Here is a 21,300-nt window from a genome sequence, read left to right as displayed (position 1 = left end):
AAAATACATTAAAAAGCCTATAAATCCTAAATAAAAACTCAGAACTTCACAAAAATTGGTCAGCATATGTGACATAACATCATTAACAAGCATGAAAAATTCTATGGAGATCGGACGATAGGTGGCGCTATAACTGTTAAAAAGCTTTAAAATCATATATTTCCTATGGTAAACTGCCTGTATTGGCTGTAAATGGTCTTTTCCATCTCTGATCATATAATTTTCATATCATAATGTTCAAAACTAGTGCAATACAATTCTCTGGACTCACTAGATCAATAATTGTCAGAAAAAGTTGAACTACTTCATTTGGATAGCTATAATAGGTTCACTTCAAAATCTGGCCTTTACCAAGTGTCCCCGAAAGCCTATATCTCTTTAATCAATGCTCAGACCTTCTTAAAAACAAGTCAGAACGTGTGAAATATCACCCTGAACAAGCATGAAAATTTTCAGACAGATCGGACAAAATTTGCCTCTATAACAGTTAAAAAGGTGAAAATGATATGAATTAATGGCATGTTAAGCCAATAAGTGGTATTTTACTGCCCCCTGCTGTTTAAAATAGTCATTTTCTCATATTGGTATTGGTATCAGCCATGGTAAATCATGATAAATGATGGTGTGTGTGTGTGTGTGTGTGTGTGTGTGTGTGTGTGTGTGTGTGTGTGTGTGTGGTACAAATATAACAAAGGTTTTTTTTTCCAACATGAAAACAAACATAACAGAGTGCTAGTGCACAAACAATAACCAACAATGATAATAGATGAGAGGGGAACTTAAATACACAGATCAAGACAAGGACAACAGGTGACGGTTATGATGATGAGGAGCAAGTGATGATGAGGAGGGTGATGAGGAGCAGGTGCAGGTGATGACGACAGATGGTGAATGTGATGAAGACAGAAGGTGAATGTGATGAAGGTGAATGTGACACCAATATCACTGAAACATTTGTGTGTGTGTGTGTGTGTGTGTGTGTGTGTGTGTGTGTGTGTGTGTGTGTAGCATTATTGTGTGTAGCATATGTAGCAAGTATGCATTATTGAGTTAACATGGAAACACTGGTTTGCTTTAGTGCAGAAAACTGGTCAAAATCATGAGGTTTAAAGTGAAAGTGAGCCAATAAGTGGTCTTCTACTGCCCTCTGCTGGCCATTCTACTTATTAATTAAATTTTTCCACATGTGCTTGCATTTATACTTGAATACACACTAAAAATCACTTATATAGCAATAACTATTATAACACAATCATATTTTGTCAGTGTTAATCACTTTATTTGCACTGACACTTCAAATAATTGCTAGTAATGTGGTAAATCATGGTTAACTATGCTGTGTGTGTGTGTGTGTGTGTGTGTGTGTAAGCATGCATTGAGTTAACATGGATAAATTGGTTTGCTTTAGTGCAGAAAACTGGTTTAAAGTGAAAGTGAGCCAATAAGTGGTCTTCTACTGCCCTCTGCAGGCCATTCTACTTATTAATGAAATATTTCAACATGTGCTTGCATTCATACTTGAATACACACTAAAAAAATCACTTATATAGCAATAACCATTATAACACAATCATATTTTGTCAGTGTTAATCACTTTATTTGCACTGACACTTCAAATAATTGCTAGTAATGTGATAAATCAGGCTAGAAACATGGTAAATCAAAGTAAATAATACTAGATTGTCGTTTATCTCCTGGTAAATAATACTAGAACGTGGTATATCATGGTAAATCATGGTTAACTATGCTGTGTGTGTGTGTGTGTGTGTGTGTGTGTGTGTGTGTGTGTGTAAGCATGCATTGAGTTAACATGGAAAAACTGGTTTGCTTTAGTGCAGAAAACTGGTTTAAAGTGAAAGTGAGCCAATAAGTGGTCTTCTAGTGCCCTCTGCTGGCCATTCTACTTAATAATGAAATATTTTACATGTGCTTTTGCATTCATACTTGGACACACACTAAAAATCACGTATATAACTAACTATTATAACACAATAATATTTTGTCAGTGTTCATCACCTCATTTGCACTGACACTTCACATAATTGCTAGTAATGTGGTTAATCATGCTAGAAACATTGTAAATCATAGTAAATAATACTGAAATGAGGTGTATCAAGGTAAATCATGCTAGAATCCTAATAAATCATTCTGGAACATGGTATATGATAGTAAATCATGCTAGAATCATATTAAATAATTCTTGAATGTGGCAAATCGTTGTGGGAGGAGCCTATTTTACTCAAATGGCTATAACTCAAGAAGTAAATGAGATATCTTCACCAAAATCAGTACACATGTGTATGGGTTCAATTTGAGGTCACAATAAACAATTTTATGGAGATCGGACCATAGGTGGCGCTATAACTGTTAAAAAGCTTTAAAACCATATATATCCCATGGCAATTTGCCTGTATTGGCTGTAAATGGTCTTTTCCATCTATTATGTCAGTGGTTACATGCTTGCTAAATAAATCTTAATGACTTTTGATGCTTTTGTGCTTAAATGCCTTAAAGGCCTTAACTGCTTGAACCCCGATAAATGCTGCTTGCAGCTTTAATTAGGGGTTCAAGCACGAAGTGCTGAAACCCTATTGTAATTGTACTGATTTTTATTATTATTATTATTATTAGGGGTTCAAGCACGAAGTGCTGAAACCCTATTGTAATTGCCCTGATTTTTATTATTATTATTATTCTTCCCTAAAACGCATCGTGCAGCCAAAACCGTAAGGCCTAGAGACGTGATACTTGGTCAAATGGTAGTAGTATTGCTCGCTACTCAGATACACGGACTTAGCCAAATCGGCCCATAGGTGGCGCTACAGCGACCAAAAGCGCGAAACTGCTCAGAACTCCTAGACCGTATGTCGTAGACTCAAGTGTCTTATATCATTGGAAAGCTGGATGCCTGACGAACAAAACGTATATCTCCGATTTCATTTCCGCCATGATAGATTTTCCGCCATTTTGAATTTTGCCAAAAACCTACTTTTGCAAACTAGTCCTAGGTTTTTCGCCCGATCGGAACCAGACCAGTCTAGGACAATTCTCTGGACTCTCCTGATCAATAATTATCGAAAAAAAGTTGAACTTTTGAATTTTTCGTATGGCTATAATTGGGTCATAAAGAAAATGGGCGTGGCAAAATGCACTCAAAAGCTTATAAATCCTAAACGAAAACTCAGAACTTCACGAAAATTGGTGAGCATATGTGCCATAATATTCTAAACAAGCATGCCAAATATCGGACCATAGGTGGCGCTATAACTGTTAAAAAGGTTTGAAAACCATATATTTCCTATGGTAAATTGCCTGTATTGGCTGTAAATGGACTTTTCCATCTATTATTTCAGTGGTTAAAAGCTTTCTAAATAAAACTTAATGTCTTAAATGCTTATGTGCTTAAAGGCCTTAAATGCTTGAACCCCGATAAATGCTGCTTGCAGCTTTAATTATTATTATTATTTTCCCCTAAAACGCATCGTGCAGACCAAACCGTAAGAGCTGGAACCTTGAAACTTGACCAAATGGTAGTCCTCAATTTGGGGAGAACCTATCAAAGTATGACCCCGATTGGCCCATAGGTGGCGCTATAGCAACCAAAAGCGCGAAACTGCTCATAACTACTAGACCGTATGACGTAGACTCAAGTGTCTTATATCATTGGAAAGCTGGACGCCTGACGAACAAAACGTATATCTCCGATTTCATTTCCGCCATGATAGATTTTCCGCCATTTTGAATTTTGTCAAAAACATACTTTTGCGAACTAGTCCTAGGTTTTTGGCCCAATCGGAACCAGACCAGTCTAGGACAATTCTATGGACTCTCTAGATCAATAATTATCGAAAAAAAGTGGAACTTTTGCATTTGCCTGGCTGTAGCAGGGTAATTTAGGAAAGGGGTGGGACAAAAAAAAACACTCAAAAGCCTATACAACCTAAGGGAAAACCCCAAACTTCACAAAAATCGATGAGCAGATGTGTCATAGCATGGTGAAGAAGCATGCCAAGTTTCGTGAAGATCGGACAAGAGGTGGCGCTATAACTGTCCAAAACGTCTCTTCTTATTAGGGGTTCAAGCACGAAGTGCTGAAACCCTATTGTAATTGTGCTGATTTTTATTATTAGGGGTTCAAGCACGAAGTGCTGAAACCCTATTGTAATTGTCCTGATTTTTATTATTATTATTCTCCTGTAAAACGCATCGTGCAGCCCAAACCGTAAGTGCTGGAGACTTGAAACTTTGCCAGATGGTAGTACAAAAATCGAGGAGAGGTTATCAAATTATGACCCCGATTGGCCAATAGGTGGCGCTATAGTAAGCAAAAGTACGAAATCGCTAATTACTCCTAGACGGTTTGTCGTAGACTCAAGTGTCTTATATCACTGTAATCCTTGGCTCAAGACGGGCAAAACGTATATCTCCGATTTCATTTCCGGTATGCAAATTTTTCCGCCATTTTGAATTTTGTCAAAAACCTACTTTTGCAAAGTAGTCTGTGGTTTTTCGCCCGATCGGAACCAAACAAGTGCAGAAATGTTCTTTACAGTCTGATTATTAATAATTATCGAAAAAAAAGTGGAAATTTCCATTCACGGTTGCTAGCAGACGCAAAATTAACGTTGTGGGAGGAGCCTGTTTTACTAAAATGGCTATAACTTGAGAAGTAAATTAGCTGCCTTCACCAATCTAGATACACATGTGTAGGAGGTCAGTCTGGGGTCACACTAAAAAAATCGCGTCGATTGGCCACATGGTGGCGCTATAACATGAAAGAAACATATAAACACCGGACTGTTTGTCCGAATGACTTGAAATTTGGTATGCAGTGTCTTTGTCCAAGCTGCCATGTATGTCTATGAGGACATTGGCGTATCTCAAAAAACATGGCCGCCATCGGCCAATGAAGTTTGACCACCTATTAGACAAGGTTAATGGAGTCCGATCGGAACGAAACTCAGTAGGCATGTTTGGCTCAAGGCCATAGAGGTCTGTAAGAATTTTGAAAGAAATCGGACACTAGTTGGCGCTAACGAGTTTTAAGGCTCTGTAATCACGTGGTGTTACAAATTTCATCAGAAAATGCATATCATTTGATAGATCTCCTCATGCTGAACAACTTTGCCTCTAGAACCATTGCTGTCAATCAAACCGTTCATTAAATATTCGCGAACATGTTAAAAACCTACTTTTGCGAACTAGTCCCTGGTTTTTCGCCCAATCGGAACCAGACCAGTACTGACACTTCACATAATTGCTAGTAATGTGGTAAATCATGGTAAATCACGCTAGAAACATGGTAAGTCATAGTAAATAATAATAGAATATGGTGTATCAAGGTAAATCATGTAAGAATCCTAGTAAATCATTCTAGAACGTGGTATATCATGCTAGAACATGGTAAATCATGGTAAACTATGCTAGAACAGGGTAAATCATGGTAAACCATGATAAATCATGATGATTTATGGTAAATCATTTTAGAATGTGGTATATCATGGTAAATCATGCTAGAACATGATCTTTTCCATCTATGATGTCAGTGGTTACATGCTTGCTAAATAAAACTTAATAACTTTTTATGCTTTTGTGCTTTAAGGCCTTAAAGGCCTTAATTGCTTGAACCCCGATAAATGCTGCTTGCAGCTTTAATTAGGGGTTCAAGCACGAAGTGCTGAAACCCTATTGTAATTGTACTGATTTTTATTATTAGGGGTTCAAGCACGAAGTGCTGAAACCCTATTGTAATTGTACTGATTTTTATTATTATTATTTTTCTTCTGCCGTAAAACGCATCGTGCAGCCCAAACCGTAAGTGCTAGAGACTTGAAACTTTGCCAGATGGTAGTACAAAAATCGAGGAGAGGTTATCAAAATATGACCCCGATTGGCCCATAGGTGGCGCTACAGTGCAAAAAACAAAAAAAAATCATATTTTTGCTTAAATCTCATTAACCGTTTGTCACAGACTCAAGTGTCTTATATCATTGGAATCCTTGGGTCAAGCCGAACAAAAAAGGCCTCAAGGATTTCATTTCCGGTATGCAAATTTTCCGCCATTTTGAATTATGTCCAAAACCTACTTTTGCGAACTAGTCCCTGGTTTTGTGTCCGATCGGAACCAAACCAGTGCAGAAATGTTCTCTGGAGTCAGAATATCAATAATTATCGAAAAAAAGTTGAAATTTCGATTGACGGTCGCTAAGGGGCGCCAAAATGTTTGAAGAAGGCGGTGCCTATTTTACTAAAATGGCTATAACTCCAGAAGTAAATGAGGTATCTTCACCAAACTCGGTACACCTGTTTAAGAGGTCAATCTGAGGTCATAGTATAAAGATTGCGGCGATTGGCCACATGGTGGCGCTATAACATGAAAAAAACATAAATCAGGCTGTAACCACCTGACCGTTAGTCCGATTGACTTGAAAATTGGTATGCAGTGTCTTGGTCCAAGCTGTCATGTATATCTATGAGGACATTGGTGTATCTCAAAAAACATGGCCGCCATCGGCCAATGAAGTTTGAGCACCTATTAGACAAGGTTAACGGAGGCCGATCGGAACAAAACTCGGTGGGCATGTTCGACTCATGGCCCTAGAGGTCTGTAAGAATTTTGAAAGAAATCGGCCACTAGTTGGCGCTAACGAGTTTTATGGCTCTGTAATCACGTGGTGTTACACTTATCATCACAAAATGCATATCATTTGATAGACCTGCTCATGCTGAACAACTTTGCCTCTAGAACCATTGCTGTCAATCAAACAGTTTATTAATTATTCACGAATATGTTAAAAACCTACTTTTGCGAACTAGTCCCTGGTTTTTCGCCCGATCGGAACCAGACCAGTCTAGGACAATTCTCTGGACTCTCTAGATCAATAATTATCAAAAAAAAGTTAAAATTTTGCTTTTGGTTGGCTATAAGAGGATCATTTATAAAATAGGCGTGTCCAAATACACTCAAACGTCTATAAAGCCTAAATAAAAACTCAGAACTTCACAAAAATTGATGGGCATATGTGAAATAACATGCTAAAGAAGCATGGAAATTTTTATGGAGATCGGACCATAGGTGGCGCTATAACTGTTAAAAAGCTTTGAAAACCATATATTTCCTATGGTAAATTTCCTGTATTGGCTGTAAATGGACTTTTCCATCTATTATTTCAGTGGTTCAAAGCTTTCTAAATAAATCTTAATGTCTTAAATGCTTATGTGTTTAAAGGCCTTAAATGCTTGAACCCCGATAAATGCTGCTTGCAGCTTTAATTATTATTATTATTATTATTATTTTCCCCTTAAACGCATCGTGCAGACCAAACCGTAAGAGCTGGAACCTTGAAACTTGGCCAAATGGTAGTCCTCAATTTGGGGAGAACCTATCAAAGTATGACCCCGATTGGCCCATAGGTGGCGCTATAGCAACCAAAAGCGCAAAACTGCTCATAACTACTAGACCGTATGTCGTAGACTCAAGTGTCTTATATCATTGGAAAGCTGGACGCCTGACGAACAAAACGTATATCTCCGATTTCATTTCCGCCATGATAGATTTTCCGCCATTTTGAATTTTGTCAAAAACCTACTTTTGCGAACTAGTCCTAGGTTTTTCGCCCGATCGGAACCAATCCAGTGCAGAAATGTTCTCTTGAGTCTGAATATCAAAAACTATCGAAAAAAAGTTGAAATTTCGATTCACGGACGCTAAGGGGCGCCAAAACGTACGTCGTGGGCAGGGCCTATTTTACTAAAATGGCTATAACTCCAGAAGTAAATGAGGTATCTTCACCAAACTTGGTACACATGTGTAAGAGGTCAATCTGAGGTCACAGTAAAAAAACCGCGGCGATTGGCCACATGGTGGCGCTATAACATGAAAAAAACATAAAACAGGCTATAACCACCTGACCGTTAGTCCGATTGACTTGAAAATTGGTATGCAGTGTCTTGGTCCAAGGTGCCATGTATGTGTATGAGGACATTGGCGTATCTCAAAAAACATGGCCGCCATCGGCCAATGAAATTTGAGCACCTATTAGACAAGGTTAACGGAGGCCGATCGGAACGAAACTCGATGGGCATGTTCGACTCAAGGCCCTAGAGGTCTGTAAGAATTTTGAAAGAAATCGGCCACTAGTTGGCGCTAACGAGTTTTATGGCTCTGTAATCACGTGGTGTTACAAATATCCACACAATATGCATATCATTTGATAGATCTCCTCATCCTGAACAACTTTGCCTCAAGAACCATTGCTGTCAATCAAACCGTTCATTAAATATTCGCAAACATGTTAAAAACCTACTTTTGCGAACTAGTCCTAGGTTTTTCGCCCGATCGGAACCAGACCAGTCTAGGACAATTCTCTGGACTCTCTAGATCAAAAACTATCAAAAAAAAGTTGAACTTTTGCATTTGGATGGCTCTAATAGGGTCATTTATAAAATGGGCGTGTCAAAATACATTAAAAAGCCTATAAATCCTAAATAAAAACTCAGAACTTCACAAAAAGTGGTCAGCATATGTGACATAACATCATTAACAAGCATGAAAAATTCTATGGAGATCGGACGATAGGTGGCGCTATAACTGTTAAAAAGCTTTAAAATCATATATTTCCTATGGTAAACTGCCTGTATTGGCTGTAAATGGTCTTTTCCATCTCTGATCATATAATTTTCATATCATAATGTTCAAAACTAGTGCAATACAATTCTCTGGACTCACTAGATCAATAATTGTCAGAAAAAGTTGAACTACTTCATTTGGATAGCTATAATAGGTTCACTTCAAAATCTGGCCTTTACCAAGTGTCCCCGAAAGCCTATATCTCTTTAATCAATGCTCAGACCTTCTTAAAAACAAGTCAGAACGTGTGAAATATCACCCTGAACAAGCATGAAAATTTTCAGACAGATCGGACAAAATTTGCCTCTATAACAGTTAAAAAGGTGAAAATGATATGAATTAATGGCATGTTAAGCCAATAAGTGGTATTTTACTGCCCCCCGCTGTTTAAAATAGTCATTTTCTCATATTGGTATTGGTATCAGCCATGGTAAATCATGATAAATGATGGTGTGTGTGTGTGTGTGTGTGTGTGTGTGTGTGTGTGTGTGTGTGTGTGTGGTACAAATATAACAAAGGTTTTATTTTCCAACATGAAAACAAACATAACAGAGTGCTAGTGCACAAACAATAACCGACAATGATAATGGATGAGAGGGGAACTTAAATACACAGATCAAGACAAGGACAACAGGTGACGGTTATGATGATGAGGAGCAGGTGATGATGAGGAGGGTGATGAGGAGCAGGTGCAGGTGATGACGACAGATAGTGAATGTGATGAAGACAGAAGGTGAATGTGATGAAGGTGAATGTGACACCAATATCACTAAAACATTTGTGTGTGTGTGTGTGTGTGTGTGTGTGTGTGTGTGTGTGTGTGTGTGTGTGTGTAGCATTATTGTGTGTAGCATATGTAGCAAGTATGCATTATTGAGTTAACATGGAAACACTGGTTTGCTTTAGTGCAGAAAACTGGTCAAAATCATGAGGTTTAAAGTGAAAGTGAGCCAATAAGTGGTCTTCTACTGCCCTCTGCTGGCCATTCTACTTATTAATTAAATTTTTCCACATGTGCTTGCATTTATACTTGAATACACACTAAAAATCACTTATATAGCAATAACTATTATAACACAATCATATTTTGTCAGTGTTAATCACTTTATTTGCACTGACACTTCAAATAATTGCTAGTAATGTGGTAAATCATGGTAAATCATGGTTAACTATGCTGTGTGTGTGTGTCTGTGTGTGTGTGTGTGTGTGTGTGTGTGTGTGTGTGTGTGTGTGTGTGTGTGTGTGTGTGTGTGTGTGTGTGTGTGTAAGCATGCATTGAGTTAACATGGATAAACTGGTTTGCTTTAGTGCAGAAAACTGGTTTAAAGTGAAAGTGAGCCAATAAGTGGTCTTCTACTGCCCTCTGCTGGCCATTCTACTTATTAATGAAATATTTCAACATGTGCTTGCATTCATACTTGAATACACACTAAAAAAATCACTTATATAGCAATAACTTTTATAACACAATCATATTTTGTCAGTGTTAATCACTTTATTTGCACTGACACTTCAAATAATTGCTAGTAATGTGATAAATCAGGCTAGAAACATGGTAAATCAAAGTAAATAATACTAGATTGTCGTTTATCTCCTGGTAAATAATACTAGAACGTGGTATATCATGGTAAATCATGGTTAACTAAACTGTGTGTGTATGTGTGTGTGTGTGTGTGTGTGTGTGTGTGTGTGTGTGTGTGTGTGTGTGTGTGTAAGCATGCATTGAGTTAACATGGAAAAACTGGTTTGCTTTAGTGCAGAAAACTGGTTTAAAGTGAAAGTGAGCCAATAAGTGGTCTTCTAGTGCCCTCTGCTGGCCATTCTACTTAATAATGAAATATTTTACATGTGCTTTTGCATTCATACTTGGACACACACTAAAAATCACGTATATAACTAACTATTATAACACAATAATATTTTGTCAGTGTTCATCACCTCATTTGCACTGACACTTCACATAATTGCTAGTAATGTGGTTAATCATGCTAGAAACATTGTAAATCATAGTAAATAATACTGAAATGAGGTGTATCAAGGTAAATCATGCTAGAATCCTAATAAATCATTCTGGAACATGGTATATGATAGTAAATCATGCTAGAATCATATTAAATAATTCTAGAATGTGGCAAATCGTTGTGGGAGGAGCCTATTTTACTCAAATGGCTATAACTCAAGAAGTAAATGAGATATCTTCACCAAACTCAGTACACATGTGTATGGGTTCAATTTGAGGTCACAGTAAACAATTTTATGGAGATCGGACCATAGGTGGCGCTATAACTGTTAAAAAGCTTTAAAACCATATATATCCCATGGCAAATTGCCTGTATTGGCTGTAAATGGTCTTTTCCATCTATTATGTCAGTGGTTACATGCTTGCTAAATAAATCTTAATAACTTTTGATGCTTTTGTGCTTAAATGCCTTAAAGGCCTTAACTGCTTGAACCCCGATAAATGCTGCTTGCAGCTTTAATTATTATTATTATTATTCTGCCGTAAAACGCATCGTGCAGCCCAAACTGTAAGAGCTGGAACCTTGAAACTTGGCCAAATGGTAGTCCTCAATTTGGGGAGAACCTATCAAAGTATGACCCCGATTGGCCCATAGGTGGCGCTATAGCAACCAAAAGCGCGAAACTGCTCATAACTAGTAGACCGTATGACGTAGACTCAAGTGTCTTATATCATTGGAAAGCTGGACGCCTGACGAACAAAACGTATATCTTCGATTTCATTTCCGCCATGATAGATTTTCCGCCATTTTGAATTTTGTCAAAAACATACTTTTGCGAACTAGTCCTAGGTTTTTCGCCCGATCGGAACCAAACCAGTGCAGAAATGTTCTCTAGTGTCTGATTATCAAAAACTATCGAAAAAAAGTTGAAATTTCGACTCACGGACGGTAAGGGGCGCCAAAACGTACGTTGTGGGAGGGGCCTATTTTACTAAAATGGCTATAACTCCAGAAGTAAATGAGGTATCTTCACCAAACTTGGTACACATGTGTAAGAGGTCAATCTGAGGTCACAGTAAAAAAACCGCGGCAATTGGCCACATGGTGGCGCTATAACAAGAAAAAAACATAAAACAGGCTATAACCACCTGACCATTAGTCCGATTGACTTGAAAATTGGCATGCAGTGTCTTGGTCCAAGGTGCCATGTATGTGTATGAGGACATTGGCGTATCTCGAAAAAGATGGCCGCCATCGGCCAATGAAGTTTGAGCACCTATTAGACAAGGTTAACGGAGGCCGATCGGAACGAAACTCGATGGGCATGTTCGACTCAAGGCCATAGAGGTCTGTAACAATTTTGAAAGAAATCGGCCACTAGTTGGCGCTAACGAGTTTTACAGCTCTGTAATCACGTGGTGTTACAAATATCCACACAATATGCATATCATTTGATAGATCTCCTCATCCTGAACAACTTTGCCTCAAGGACCATTGCTGTCAATCAAACCGTTCATTAAATATTTGCAAACATGTTAAAAACCTACTTTTGCGAACTAGTCCTAGGTTTTTCGCACGATTGGAACCAGACCAGTCTAGGACAATTCTCTGGACGCTCTAGATCAAAAACTATCAAAAAAAAGTTGAACTTTTGCATTTGGATGGCTGTAATAGGGTCATTTATAAAATGGGCGTAGCAAAATACACTAAAAAGCCTATAAATCCTAAATGAAAACTCAGAACTTCACAAAAATTGGTGAGCATATGTGACATAACATCATTAACAAGCATGCCAAATTTTATGGAGATCGGACTATAGGTGGCGCTATAACTGTTAAAAAGCTTTAAAACCATATATTTCCTATGGTACATTGCCTGTATTGGCTGTAAATGGTCTTTTCCATCTATTATGTCAGTGGTTACATGCTTGCTAAATAAAACCTGATAACTTTTGATGTTTTGTGCTTAAAAACCCTTAAAGGCCTTAATAGCTTGAACCCCGATAAATGCTGCTTGCAGCTTTAATTATTATTATTATTATTATTATTATTCCGCCGTAAAACGCATCGTGCAGCCCAAACCGTAAGAGCTGGAACTTTGAAACTTTGACAGATGGTAGTACAAAAATCGAGGAAAGGTTCAGAGATTATGACCCCGATTGGCCCATAGGTGGCGCTATAACAACCAAAAGCGCGAAACTGCTCATAACTCCTAGACCGTATGTCGTAGACTCAAGTGTCTTATATCATTGGAAAGCTGGACGCCTGACGAACAAAATGTATATCTCCGATTTCATTTCCGCCATGATAGATTTTCCGCCATTTTGAATTTTGTCAAAAATCTACTTTTGCGAACTAGTCCCTGGTTTTTTGCCCGATTGGAACCAAACTAGTGCAGAAATGTTCTCTGGAGACTGAATATCAATAATTATCGAAAAAAAGTGGAAATTTCGATTCACGGTCGCTAAGGGGCGCCAAAACGGACGTTGTGGGAGGGGCCTATTTTACTAAAATGGCTATAACTCCCGATGTAAATGAGGTATCTTCACCAAACTTGGTACACATGTGTATGAGCTTACTCTGGGGTCACAGTAAAAAAATCGCGACGATTGGCCTCATGGTGGCGCTATAAAATGAAAAAAACATAAAACAGGCTATAACCACCTGACCGTTAGTCCGATTGACTTGAAAATTGGTATGCAGTGTCTTGGTCCAAGGTGCCATGTATGTGTATGAGGACATTGGCGTATCTCAAAAAACATGGCCGCCATCGGCCAACGAAGTTTGAGCACCTATTAGACAAGGTTAACGGAGGCCGATCGGAACGAAACTCAATGCGCATGTTCGGCTCATGGCCCTAAAGGTCTGTAAGAATTTTGAAAGAAATCGGCCACTAGTTGGCGCTAACGAGTTTTACGGCTCTGTAATCACGTGGTGTTACAAATATCCACACAATATGCATATCATTTGATAGATCTCCTCATCCTGAACAACTTTGCCTCAAGAACCATTGCTGTCAATCAAACTGTTCATTAATTATTCATTAATATGTTAAAAACCTACTTTTGCGAACTAGTCCTAGGTTTTTTGCCCGATCGGAACCAGACCAGTCTAGGACAATTCTCTGGACTCTCTAGATCAATAATTATCAAAAAAAAGTTGAACTTTTGCATTTGGATGGCTGTAATAGGGTAATTTATAAAATGGGCGTGTCAAAATACATTAAAAAGCCTATAAATCCTAAATAAAAACTCAGAACTTCACAAAAATTGGTCAGCATATGTGACATAACATCATTAACAAGCATGAAAAATTCTATGGAGATCGGACGATAGGTGGCGCTATAACTGTTAAAAAGCTTTAAAATCATATATTTCCTATGGTAAACTGCCTGTATTGGCTGTAAATGGTCTTTTCCATCTCTGATCATATAATTTTCATATCATAATGTTCAAAACTAGTGCAATACAATTCTCTGGACTCACTAGATCAATAATTGTCAGAAAAAGTTGAACTACTTCATTTGGATAGCTATAATAGGTTCACTTCAAAATCTGGCCTTTACCAAGTGTCCCCGAAAGCCTATATCTCTTTAATCAATGCTCAGACCTTCTTAAAAACAAGTCAGAACGTGTGAAATATCACCCTGAACAAGCATGACAATTTTCAGACAGATCGGACAAAATTTGCCTCTATAACAGTTAAAAAGGTGAAAATGATATGAATTAATGGCATGTTAAGCCAATAAGTGGTATTTTACTGCCCCCTGCTGTTTAAAATAGTCATTTTCTCATATTGGTATTGGTATCAGCCATGGTAAATCATGATAAATGATGGTGTGTGTGTGTGTGTGTGTGTGTGTGTGTGTGTGTGTGTGTGTGTGTGTGTGTGTGTGTGTGGTACAAATATAACAAAGGTTTTATTTTCCAACATGAAAACAAACATAACAGAGTGCTAGTGCACAAACAATAACCGACAATGATAATGGATGAGAGGGGAACTTAAATACACAGATCAAGACAAGGACAACAGGTGACGGTTATGATGATGAGGAGCAGGTGATGATGAGGAGGGTGATGAGGAGCAGGTGCAGGTGATGACGACAGATGGTGAATGTGATGAAGACAGAAGGTGAATGTGATGAAGGTGAATGTGACACCAATATCACTGAAACATTTGTGTGTGTGTGTGTGTGTGTGTGTGTGGCATTATTGTGTGTAGCATATGTAGCAAGTATGCATTATTGAGTTAACATGGAAACACTGGTTTGCTTTAGTGCAGAAAACTGGTCAAAATCATGAGGTTTAAAGTGAAAGTGAGCCAATAAGTGGTCTTCTAGTGCCCTCTGCTGGCCATTCTACTTATTAATTAAATATTTCCACATGTGCTTGCATTTATACTTGAATACACACTAAAAATATATAGCAATAACTATTATAACACAATCATATTTTGTCAGTGTTAATCACTTTATTTGCACTGACACTTCAAATAATTGCTAGTAATGTGATAAATCAGGCTAGAAACATGGTAAATCAAAGTAAATAATACTAGATTGTCGTTTATCTCCTGGTAAATAATACTAGAACGTGGTATATCATGGTAAATCATGGGCTGCGTTCGAAACCGCATACTCCATGAGTAGGTACTTAATTTCAATAAGTACTTACTTAACGAGCGCTAAAAGAGTAGGTACTTTATAGCCAGATCTCGTTGAGTATGAATGAGAACCGGACATCTGCCATGTTGACGTTATCATGTGACCTACGACGCGTTATCACAAGCGCAACAACTATTAGAAGATTTGAACGACACGTTTAATTAATCTGTCTGTAAATATCATTATATTGATTAAACTTGCTCCTTTTGTGGACTTTTTGAAGAAACTGCTGCCCATTTATTTTGTGAGTACATTTAGGGTTGATTAAACCCACCGTTTTATCCTTAACGATATTTATTTTTATTACGAAATCCCCAAATTGTCATCTCTTGAATATGTTGTTAATTTCTTTATTTTATATCCAAATATTTTCATCCATAAGCAAAAGTGGCTTACTGCTTTATGTTTTCCTCTTTTTCTTGTTAAATTTAACTCTCGTTTCATCCCTCAGGCCTATAAATAACAGAAAATGCATTTTTAAATGTATTATATAATTAATTATTTAAGAAAATATATATTTAGATATTCAACCTTATAGGTTTTTTTTCTGTGTATAAAATCTCATGTTTGCAAACCCATGATTGATATATATATATATATATATATATATATATAGATATATAGATATATATATATATATAGATATACACATATACCTCATAACATCAGTAACTCGACAGCCCTACCTAGAACGGTTTTCCTCAGCGTTTGTAATGTCTGCACAAAGGGCAGCTGTGCGAAGATTTGCCTTTGGAGGAAAACTGTTGATTTTATACTCGAAAAATTTAAGTATCATTATTAAAAATTAATATTACCCCAGAACGAATTGCATTGCTATCCCACCCCAAAACATACAATAATAACAACGATAAATGCTGACCAATTAATTATATTACTTTTTACTGAAAATGATATAATTCAATAAAACAAACAAAATGTAATGTATGTCATTTGAAATAGCTATGCATGAATACACTCTAGATGTGTATATAGCGAACATACCTACATTTTCATTCAAACAATAAATAAAGCATGAATTAATTGTATTTTATTTACTGACAACAATGAGAAATATTAATAAATTAGTAAAAGAATGAATCAAAGTCACCATCACACAATAAACAAATGCATATACAAGTCAACACATGAAACAAAGCTTTATTCAAACTACAATCATGTATGTAGGCTACAGGCACTGAACCCCACATCCTTCTGCCATCTCAACACAGCGGTTCCCATTCTGCGGCTCTGATGAATCAGCTGACCGCCAGAGGTGAGCCGTGCCTTCGTGTCGGAGGTTGTTGCGTGATGTGTTGTGCTTCACAATCTGAGGCAATAAGGGCAGGTGGAGTGATGGAGGGTCTCATCCATGGCACCATCTCCAGGATTCAGCTCTGGGCTCCTCATCCTCAGTACTCACACCAGCCTACTGACATTTCAGATCCTACAAAATGCACAAACATAACACAAAAGCAGTCATTATTTTTAGAAGACAAAAATGCTTTTTTTCCACAAATGCCGCCATCATCTTTCCTTGCAGGTCCTGCTCCACCACAACAGCTGTGCAGCAAATGCACAGAAATCAAGAATCAGAAAAGTGCTGTAGTAGCTCAGTTTGAAATTACAATAATTAAAATATACTACAACTTAATATTTAAATAGTTGTTGTTATTCATTTCTGTAATGTCACAAAGCCTTTGATGGCAGCATTCAGCTTCATGAGCCACTCTCCACCGGATAAACACACATCTGTTCATCTGACCCTGTAACATCCAGACAAGATTCACGTTACCTCTGTGATTTATGAGCTCAACACTACATTTACTTGTTGAGGTTGTTTTAACTTTTTATCCTACATAAATGTTCCTTAATTTATCAACAGTACTAATGGACAAATAAAATAGATAACTTATGTTAGTCACACATCACTCAGATGCCTATTTCATATCTATTAGACGTAGTAATCTGCAATTCTTATAGAAGAGTTTCTTGCCAGATATTAAATAGACATTTAGTAATTGTATTTAAGATGTATACGGTTTAAAATGTATGCAAATCCACTTTGGAGACGTATGTGTCCTTACTGGAGCTTCTCTGTTAGTAAGCTGCTCATCCTATCCCATAATAAAATGTGACTTACAGCAAAATCACAAATATATAGCGTCTTTACACCTTCAACAATTCAACAGTTTACTGTACAGTAGTTCAACACATGCGATCATTTGATTTGTAATACTCACATTTGAAAACAGTCTCGTCCGTCATCCTTTCCGTCACGTTCGAGTATGACCTATCCTTCTTCTTCTTTTTCATGACGTATCCTCTCGCGTGGCCTCCTGGGATAGAAGAGTATCCATCGGTTGAGCACTCAAAAATCTGGGCGGAAGCAGTAAGCCATCCGGGACCTTCTCGCCTACTCTTTTATGAATATCGATGTTTCGAACGTACTGCTTCCTTCACGTACTGTTTTCGCCTACTATATAGTAGGAAAGTAGGCATATTCGAACGCACTTAAGTCCGAATCTCGCGATAATTAGTACGTCGCCCAGGTAATTCTCGCCTACTCTTTTGGATTCGTACATACTTTTTCGCTCGCCTACTCTTTTCCCCATACTAAATAGTAGGGAAGTATGCGGTTTCGAACGCAGCCATGGTTAACTATGCTGTGTGTGTGTGTGTGTGTGTGTGTGTGTGTGTGTGTGTGTGTGTGTGTGTGTGTAAGCATGCATTGAGTTAACATGGAAAAACTGGTTTGCTTTAGTGCAGAAAACTGGTTTAAAGTGAAAGTGAGCCAATAAGTGGTCTTCTAGTGCCCTCTGCTGGCCATTCTACTTAATAATGAAATATTTTACATGTGCTTTTGCATTCATACTTGGACACACACTAAAAATCACGTATATAACTAACTATTATAACACAATAATATTTTGTCAGTGTTCATCACCTCATTTGCACTGACACTTCACATAATTGCTAGTAATGTGGTTAATCATGCTAGAAACATTGTAAATCATAGTAAATAATACTGAAATGAGGTGTATCAAGGTAAATCATGCTAGAATCCTAATAAATCATTCTGGAACATGGTATATGATAGTAAATCATGCTAGAATCATATTAAATAATTCTTGAATGTGGCAAATCGTTGTGGGAGGAGCCTATTTTACTCAAATGGCTATAACTCAAGAAGTAAATGAGATATCTTCACCAAAATCAGTACACATGTGTATGGGTTCAATTTGAGGTCACAATAAACAATTTTATGGAGATCGGACCATAGGTGGCGCTATAACTGTTAAAAAGCTTTAAAACCATATATATCCCATGGCAATTTGCCTGTATTGGCTGTAAATGGTCTTTTCCATCTATTATGTCAGTGGTTACATGCTTGCTAAATAAATCTTAATGACTTTTGATGCTTTTGTGCTTAAATGCCTTAAAGGCCTTAACTGCTTGAACCCCGATAAATGCTGCTTGCAGCTTTAATTAGGGGTTCAAGCACGAAGTGCTGAAACCCTATTGTAATTGTACTGATTTTTAGGGGTTCAAGCACGAAGTGCTGAAACCCTATTGTAATCGTCCTGATTTTTATTATTATTATTTTTCCGCCATAAAACGCATCGTGCAGCCCAAACCGTAAGACCTAGAGACTTGAAACTTTGCCAGATGGTAGTACTATTGCTCGCTACTCAGATACACGGACTCAGCCCAATCGGCCCATAGGTGGCGCTATAGCAATCAAAAGCGCAAAACTGCTCAGAACTCCCAGACCGTAAGGCGTAGCTTCAAGTGTCTTATATCATTGAAATCCAGAGCTTCTGAAGAAAAAAACGTATATCTCCGATTTCATTTCCGCCATGATAGATTTTTCGCCATTTTGAATTTTGTCAAAAACCTACTTTTGCGAACTAGTCCCTGGTTTTTCGCCTGATCGGAACCAAACCAGTGCGGAATTGTTCTCTGGAGTCTGAAGATCAATAATTATCGAAAAAAAGTTGAAATTTCGATTAATGGTCGCTAGGGGGTGCAAAATTAACGTTGTGGGAGGAGCCTATTTTACTAAAATGGCTATAACTCAAGAAGTAATTAAGTAAACTTCACCAAACTTGGTACACATGTGTAAGAGGTCAATCTGAGGTCACAGTAAAAAAATTGCGTCGATTGGCCACATGGTGGCGCTATAAAACAAATAAAAACATATAGACAACTGACCGTTTTTCCGAATGACTTGAAATTTGGTATGCAGTGTCTTGGCCCAAGGGGCCATGTATGTCTAAAAGGATATTGGCGTATCTCAAAAAACATGGCCGCCATTGGCCAATGAGGTTTGAGCACCGTTAACGACGTCCGATCGGAGCGAAACTCGATGGGCATGTTCGGCTCAAGCCCCTAGAGGTCTGTAAGAATTTTGAAAGAAATCGGCCACTAGTTGGCGCTAACGAGTTTTAAGGCTCTGTAATCACGTGGTGTTACACTTATCATCACAAAATGCATATCATCTGATAGATCTGCTCATGCTGAACAACTTTGCCTCAAGAACCATCACTGTCAATCAAACTGTTCATTAAATATTCATGAATATGTTAAAAACCTACTTTTGCGAACTAGTCCCTGGTTTTTCGCCCGATCAGAACCAGACCAGTCTAGGACAATTCTCTGGACTCTCTAGATCAATAATTATCGAAAAAAAGTTGAACTTTTGCATTTTTCGCATGGGTATAATTGGGTCATAAAGAAAATGGGCGTGGCAAAATGCACTCAGAAGCCTATAAATCCTAAACGAAAACTCAGAACTTCACGAAAATGGGTGAGCATATGTGCCATAACATTCTAAACAAGCATGCAAAATTTCATGTAGATCGGACCATAGGTGGCGCTATAACTGGCAAAAAGTTTTAAAACTACATATTTCCTATGGTAAATTGCCTATATTGGCTGTAAATGGATTTTTCCATCTATAATTTCAGTGGTTAAAAGCTTGTTAAATAAAACGTAATGTCTTAAATGCTTATGTGCTTAAAGGCCTTAAATGCTTGAACCCCGATAAATGCTGCTTGCAGCTTTAATTATTATTATTATTATTATTATTATTATTATTTTCCCCTAAAACGCATCGTGCAGACCAAACCGTAAGAGCTGGAACCTTGAAACTTGACCAAATGGTAGTCCTCAATTTGGGGAGAACCTATCAAAGTATGACCCCGATTGGCCCATAGGTGGCGCTATAGCAACCAAAAGCGCGAAACTGCTCATAACTACTAGACCGTATGACGTAGACTCAAGTGTCTTATATCATTGGAAAGCTGGACGCCTGACGAACAAAACGTATATCTCCGATTTCATTTCCGCCATGATAGATTTTCCGCCATTTTGAATTTTGTCAAAAACATACTTTTGCGAACTAGTCCTAGGTTTTTCGCCCGATCGGAACCAAACCAGTGCAGAAATGTTCTCTAGAGTCTGATTATCAAAAACTATCGAAAAAAAGTTGAAATTTCGACTCACGGACGGTAAGGGGCGCCAAAACGTACGTTGTGGGAGGGGCCTATTTTACTAAAATGGCTATAACTCCAGAAGTAAATGAGGTATCTTCACCAAACTTGGTACACATGTGTAAGAGGTCAATCTGAGGTCACAGTAAAAAAACCGCGGCAATTGGCCACATGGTGGCGCTATAACATGAAAAAAACATAAAACAGGCTATAACCACCTGACCATTAGTCCGATTGACTTGAAAATTGGCATGCAGTGTCTTGGTCCAAGGTGCCATGTATGTGTATGAGGACATTGGCGTATCTCGAAAAACATGGCCGCCATCGGCCAATGAAGTTTGAGCACCTATTAGACAAGGTTAACGGAGGCCGATCGGAACGAAACTCGATGGGCATGTTCGACTCAAGGCCATAGAGGTCTGTAACAATTTTGAAAGAAATCGGCCACTAGTTGGCGCTAACGAGTTTTACAGCTCTGTAATCACGTGGTGTTACAAATATCCACACAATATGCATATCATTTGATAGATCTCCTCATCCTGAACAACTTTGCCTGAAG

General features: G+C 37.9%; 1 long non-coding RNA gene across 1 annotated transcript; it reads right to left on the bottom strand.

Annotated features, from left to right (window-relative positions):
• Window positions 1-16,391: 16,391 nt before the first annotated feature.
• Window positions 16,392-17,890, bottom strand: LOC311078275. The gene is made up of 2 exons (XR_014605105.1): window positions 17,490-17,890; window positions 16,392-16,693 (listed from the first exon to the last, which is right to left on the bottom strand). It is a non-coding gene; the product is annotated as an uncharacterized lncRNA (long non-coding RNA).
• Window positions 17,891-21,300: the final 3,410 nt, after the last annotated feature.

The sequence above is a fragment of the Abramis brama genome, assembly GCF_963993115.1.
Source record: "Abramis brama genome assembly, chromosome: 2".
Taxonomy (NCBI): Eukaryota; Metazoa; Chordata; class Actinopteri; order Cypriniformes; family Leuciscidae; genus Abramis; species Abramis brama.
Note: the sequence above shows the minus strand (reverse complement) of the source record. Positions and strands in the feature narration are given on the sequence as shown.